Source organism: Leptonychotes weddellii, chromosome X (assembly GCF_054177405.1).
Source record: "Leptonychotes weddellii isolate Sample4059 chromosome X, ASM5417740v2, whole genome shotgun sequence".
Taxonomy (NCBI): domain Eukaryota; kingdom Metazoa; phylum Chordata; class Mammalia; order Carnivora; family Phocidae; genus Leptonychotes; species Leptonychotes weddellii.
This window is the reverse complement of record NC_138385.1, coordinates 71189394-71195726: the sequence shown is the minus strand read 5'-3', so window position 1 is coordinate 71195726 and position 6333 is coordinate 71189394. Positions and strand designations below refer to the sequence as shown.

The 6333-nt window shown below is 44.8% G+C and overlaps 1 pseudogene; it reads right to left on the bottom strand.

Annotated features, from left to right (window-relative positions):
• Nucleotides 1–4395: 4395 nt before the first annotated feature.
• Nucleotides 4396–6032, bottom strand: LOC102727799 (splicing factor 1 pseudogene; annotated as a pseudogene).
• Between the last annotated feature and the right edge of the window lie 301 nt (nucleotides 6033–6333).

Below are 6333 nucleotides of genomic sequence, written 5' to 3'. Positions count from 1 at the left end.
AAAGGATATGTGTAAAAGACATATCAGATAAAGGACTGCTATCCAAAATATGCAAAGAACTCTTAAAATTCAACAGTAAGAACACAAACAACCCAATTAAAAACTGGGCTAAAGATCTTAACAGACAGCTCAACAAAGAAGATATACAGATGGCAATTAAGCATCTGAAAAGATGTTTTACATCATATGTCATCAGGGAAATAAAAATTAAAACAACAATGAGATATCACTACACTGCTGTTAGAATGGCCAAACTCTAGAACACTGACAATGCCCAATGCTGGCAAGGATGGGGAGCAACAAGAATTCTCATTCATTGCTGGTGAGAATGTAAGTGGTACAACCACTTTGGAAGACAGCTTGGTGGTTTCCTACAAGGCTAAACATACTTTTACCATATGATCTAGCAATCATGCTCTTGGGTATTTACCCAAAGGAGTTGAAAACACACAAAAACCTGCACATGGATATTTATAGCACCTTTACTCATAATTGCCAAAACCTGGAAGCAACAAAGATGTCCTTCAGTAGGTAAGTAGATAAATAAACTGTGGTACATCCAGGCGGTGGAATATTATTCAACACTAAAAATAAATGAGCTACCAAGCCACAAAAAGACACGAGGAAACTTAAATGCGTATACTAAGTGAAAGAAACCAATCTGAAGAGGCTGCTATTGTATGATTCCAACACTATGACATTCTGGGAAAAGCAAAACTATGGAGACAGTAAAAAGATCAGTGGTTGCCAGGGGTTGGGGGGAGGAAAAGGTGAACAGGCAGAGCACAGAGGATTTTCAGGGCAGTGAAACTACCCTGTAATACTATACTATACTATCCTGGTGGATCATGTCATTATACATTTGTTCAAATCTATTTGTTCAAGAGCAAACCCTAATGTAAACCACGGGCTCTGGATGATGATGATGTATCATTGTGGGTTCATCCATTATAACAAATGCACCATTCTGATGGGGGATGTTGATGGTGTGGGAGGCTCTGCATGTATGGGGGCATAGGTTATGTAGGAAATCTCTACCTTCTGCTCAGCTTTGCTGTGATTCTAAAATTGCTCTAAAAAATAATTTTTTTAAAAGATGAAGGCATTTTGAGTGCAAGTTCAATGCAATCTTAGAGGACACCAATGCATTTCTGTTCAAGACATGAGATGTGCCAGCATTATGGTCATCTGTAGTGGATGAACCACACCTGAAACAAGATGGGTATCTCCCTTCAAGGAAGGACTGTTCCTTGCCAGATCACACTGGAAACAAAGGAGAAAACTGGGACTGTTCCATGTGAGAAAGAGAACATGAGAATCATTCCCAAATGTCTGATACATCACTTATTTTAGATGGCAACATAGGGGAGACGGGGAATATCAGAAGGGGGTATATTTCTCAACATTTGAGAAAGCACTTATGAGCACTTTATGACAGGTAGTGCATTTAAATAATATTGTTGAAGACTTACTCTGTGTCATGGAATTTTTCTTTTAATCCTCACTCCGTTTTATGAAGTCAGTATTACCATTACCCTCATATTACACACATAAAATAGATTTGCTGAATTGAATGAAAACTTATATAAGCTGCCCATAAATAAAACAGATTACCTTCAAGGCAGTAAGTATCCAGGTTGATGCAGAGGGCATGTAGCTCTGGGTCCCTTCGAGTCTAAAATGCTGTAATTCTATGATTAGATGAACTCAAGATCATGTGGGACACAGTTTCCCTGTTCAGGGAAAGTGTGTGAAAATTTGCTAGATAGTCATTCAAAATGAAGCAAGAATGAAGAGTCTTTCTGTGTAGCCCTTGTCCTTCCAGCAGGAGCAATCAGTCATGTTTTTCTTCCAGAGACAGCCCCAGATCTATCAACTTGCTGAGCCACCTTGCCCACTGTAGTGGGTGAATTCAATGCCTAGATCCATTGCCTGGTGGAACTCAGATGCCCATGTTTCGCCCACACCAATGTCTTTGGCGTGGTGACAGTTCAAATGCCATGGCTTCCACCTCTGTGTTCCTGACTGGTCTTCCTATTCCTCAGCTGAGATGGGAGTCTTATCCACCATACATTTGACATTTTTGAGCATATAATATGCACTAGATCCCACGTAACTTGTCCAAAAAGCCCATAATAATAGTAAATACTATTGTTATTCCATCTGTTAATTAAGTAAGCTCTACACCCAGCACGGGGCCTGAACTCATGACCCTGAGATCAAGAGTCACATGCTCTACTGACTGAGTGAGTCAGGTGCCCCATTGTTATTACCATCTTACAGATGTAGAAACTGAGGTTTAGCAAGTCCCTGAAGTACCAGGACTACTACAGGCTGGACCTAGGATTCAAACCTGGATCTATTGATGTCCAAATCCATGCTCTTACCCATCATTTCCTGGAATTAGTTCTCTTGGCGAAGACCCTCATATCTTGCCTAAGTGTTACCATTCTTAGGATCATGGATGGATTGGTTATCTACAACCATGGAGATTCTACTCACAAGAATTGCACATGAAATATCTCAGGGCTGTGCCCCACCAGCTAGATTAGATGCCACAGAGATTCACTTCTGAACCAGCAGCAGGCCACCTTGCTGTCCTTTAGAGCCAATCACCAAGGCCAAATTGGTTTCTCCTAAACCCCCTTCCATTGGCCCATATTGCTATATTCCCACCAGAAACTAATAAAGATGATAAGGATGGAGGAACAGGAGAGGGTGTGTGAATAAAAAGTGAAATAGTCTGAAAATTTTCACATCCTTTAAGCTCTTGAAATATAAGTGAAATTGTTATCAGAAGTAACTGGGGGAAATTTGGAGTAAAAGTTTATGTGAAGCTTGAAGGAATGGCATCAGCAGAAACAGTAAAGAAGTAATGATATATTTTATGCAAGACCCTATTGGAAAAGGGAAGCATATGGAAGAAGCCATAGCAGGTTACTAAAAGTAGGTGGGTAAATTTTCACCTTGTGAAGAAAGTCTACGGAGATCCCAAGTGAGCTATAGATGCATTCCCATTTTGAGTCCAGCAAATATCTCAGTCCCACAAACCCTGAGCCTAGACTGGGGATCGGCAATGCTTGGTGGTTCAAGTTCCCTTGTAAAAAGCTTGGAAGAGGCAAAGAGGTTTAGTGGGCTTATCTCAGCATCAGACATGGTTACACATCAAGAAGCTGAGATACTTGAGCCCTGGGGAGACTTTCACTTATGTGAAGAAGACCTGCAGTTCCTCTGCCTGTTCCTGGAATTCTGAGAATTTTCTGGTCCTGCACTGTGAAGGCATTCTTAGACCTACACACCAGCTTCAGGAGCTGAAAACAGCTACCTACAGTGGGATGCTGGAGCTGAGATAAAGGCAATGACCAAGGGAAAATCTCAGGAAATGATCTGACTGGTCATGCTATGTGTGAGCAGCAAGAGAGATGTCAATGAGTGTTTCCATCCAGAGGGCCTGTAAAATCTCTAGAGAAGGTCTGTAAAGATATTGAACCAGTTAGTGGAAAGACACAATTGAATACAATTATCATTCAATTGTCATAATGAGTGTTGTAAACTCATTATGAGAGTACAAGCCTGCTGACCAACGACATCCTTGCTATAATTGTTATAATTTTTTAACACATTACTCTTGTATTCAATGGAACATTCCCCTTTAACACGGTGCTGAATCATAAGCCAAAAAAAAAAAAAAAAAATCCCAGAGAAATTTCTGCAGATAAACCAGTGAAGAGAATGCACATTATACATTATTGTCAACATAATCACTCCATGAGGAGGGAAGGGGAGAAAAAAGGAAGTAGAATGAAAAACAAGGGGCTCAAACCCCTAGACACTGCAAAACATTCAGATGCTTGGGATTAAAATAAAATTTAAAAGGAAACCTTCCAGAAAGGAAGGGAATAAATGGAATCTGAGGCAGCTTAGGTGCTCAGGAAGCATGGAAAGGACTCTCCAGTGTGGCAGACAAGCGAAAGGGGACTTGAGTGGCCCCACCTCCCACTGGCAGGAGCGCCAAGATGGATGTCAACCCCAGACCCAGAAATTAACCCACTATTCTATAAAGGTGGCAGAGACAAAAATCTCACACTACAAAAAAAAAAAAAAAAATCATGGCAACCTTGAAAATCTTAGAACCAAAAGACCCCCCCCCCCCCCATAACTGGCCTGACATTAATGGCCAAAGCTATGCCTAAAACCATTTGCTCCCTCCTCTCCTTGGGAAGAAAAGAATAAGGAATGGACAAAAAGGAAAGGAATCTAACTGCAGCAGAAGATCTGGGAAGAGCGTCCCCTTGGACACTCTGAAGGAAGGAAGAGATAAGGAAATAACAAAAGAAAAAAATTAATACAAATTTCGTGATATGGAGCCCCTGTGTTCCGATTCTGTCCACAAACTCAGGCTGCTTTGCCGAGCCAGTCTGTCCACCAGGGGCGCTGCTGAGGCTCTGCCTGGAAAGGTCACCAATAGGCTCACTCTGATGGTTCAGGCCATTGTGGCTGCGGGGAGGGATCTTTGCCGCCCTGGCAAGGGGGTACTGAAAGACATACTGCTGTTGAGCAGAGAGGGTGTGGCGGAGGCTGCTACTGCTGCTGCTGCCATGGGAGAAAAGGACCGGGGTGGGGGGGCTGCCCACTGGGAGGCAGTGGCGACATCATGCCCACAGGTGGTGGTGGCATCATAACTCTTCCTTGATGTGGGCAATAGACCCCAGAGCCCACAGGCGTACTTCCCAGGTATTGATCCTTTGGAGGAGAGCCATGGTGCCCAGGTGGGTGGCCCAGGTGCCCTGTTTCATCTGTGGTGGTGGTGGTTGCATCCAAGGGAGTGGGGGTCCATTAGGGTTATGCTGCATGGGATGTCCAGCATGCCCACCCGTCAGGTTGGGTAATGGGTGTGGGAGACTGTGGGGGCCACCTCCAGGACCACCAGGACCACCTCTGTGCATTCCATGGTAGGGCCAATTCTCTGAAGTGCCAGAATTTATCATCCAGGGTGGGCAGCTCTGGGTAGTGGACATGAGAGACGGTGGAGGTGGGTTGTTGGCTGGAGCAGCAGGCCCCGGTGCACTGGTTAGGGGCGTGATGATGGGCCCAGAAGTGGAGCCCACAGGCACTTCACCTGGTTCAGCCATGAGGGACAAATATTCTTCATCCATCCATCCTTTATCCTGAGCTGACTGGGGGTCAGCAGGACTTTGGAATTTGCAATCAGAAGCAGTGTGGCCACACTTGGTACTCACTGTGGTATTGGTAATGCTGCAGGTCTCTGAGCTCTGCCAGGGTCTTACGATCCTGCTCTCCTCTTCCTGAGGGGTCCCATTCAAGCAAGCCAACTACCGAAGCTGCATCTTCCATAGATCATTCTGGTCCTCAGGGGTCCCACTACCCTGTTTCAGGATGTTTCTTATCTGTTCCATGGCTTTCTTCACATTCTCCATGGTGTTGGTGGTAACTAGGGCATGAAATGGCTCACCTTCTGCAGGCAACATCTGGCCATCTTTGCGCCCTGCTTTCCCTTCTTTGACAGACCCTTTTCCCCAGACCATAATCTTGGTATTACACTCCTTTTATGTGTTCTTGGAGGTGTCCTCTCTGGGCCCAATCAGCAGTCCCATGAAGTTGATTTCTGGGTACGTATCTTGTGGAATCATTATTATTTTATCACTCACACAAGTTTTTAGAGGTTTATAATCTGCAGGAGGCTTAAAATCGGGGTTAAGGGCAACCATCTCTATGATGAGGTTGTGCCGCTCCTCTTCAGGCATTTTGCCAGTGTGGAACTCACGGGCGTTAAGCCTCGTCCCCTTGCTATTATAGATGGGCTCAGGTGATGTCCTCAGGGTTGGGGGGATGCCCAGGTCTCCTGTGTACAGCTTATGAGTCAGGTCTTCTATCTGCAGTTGCACTATATAAGCTCTTTCTTGTTCCCGAGTAAGTCCAGGGGGGAAAATTGTAGGCATTCCTGGATTCACCATCTTCTGTTTCATTGTATCTTGGTTCCAGTGGCTCCTCTTCCACTTCATACTTGGGAAGTCCAACAGCACCCTGTCATGCGCTCTGGTCACCATGGTGCCCCCCAGACCAGGCAGTGGTGGCTTCTTCTTGGGTGAACCTTCCAGGGGGAGGGGACCTGACTACGTTGCCGTGGAGCACGTAGAGTCCGTCTCTCACACCCCCAGCAGTGGCTGGGCCAGATGCACTGGCCCATTTTTTGAAAATGTTTGTTATAAAGCAGTAAGCCTCTGGTTGCTTAGGTGACTCAGTCAGTTAAGTGTCTGCCTTTGGCTCAGGTCATGATCTCAGGGTTCTGGGATTGAGCCGTGCTGGGGCTTC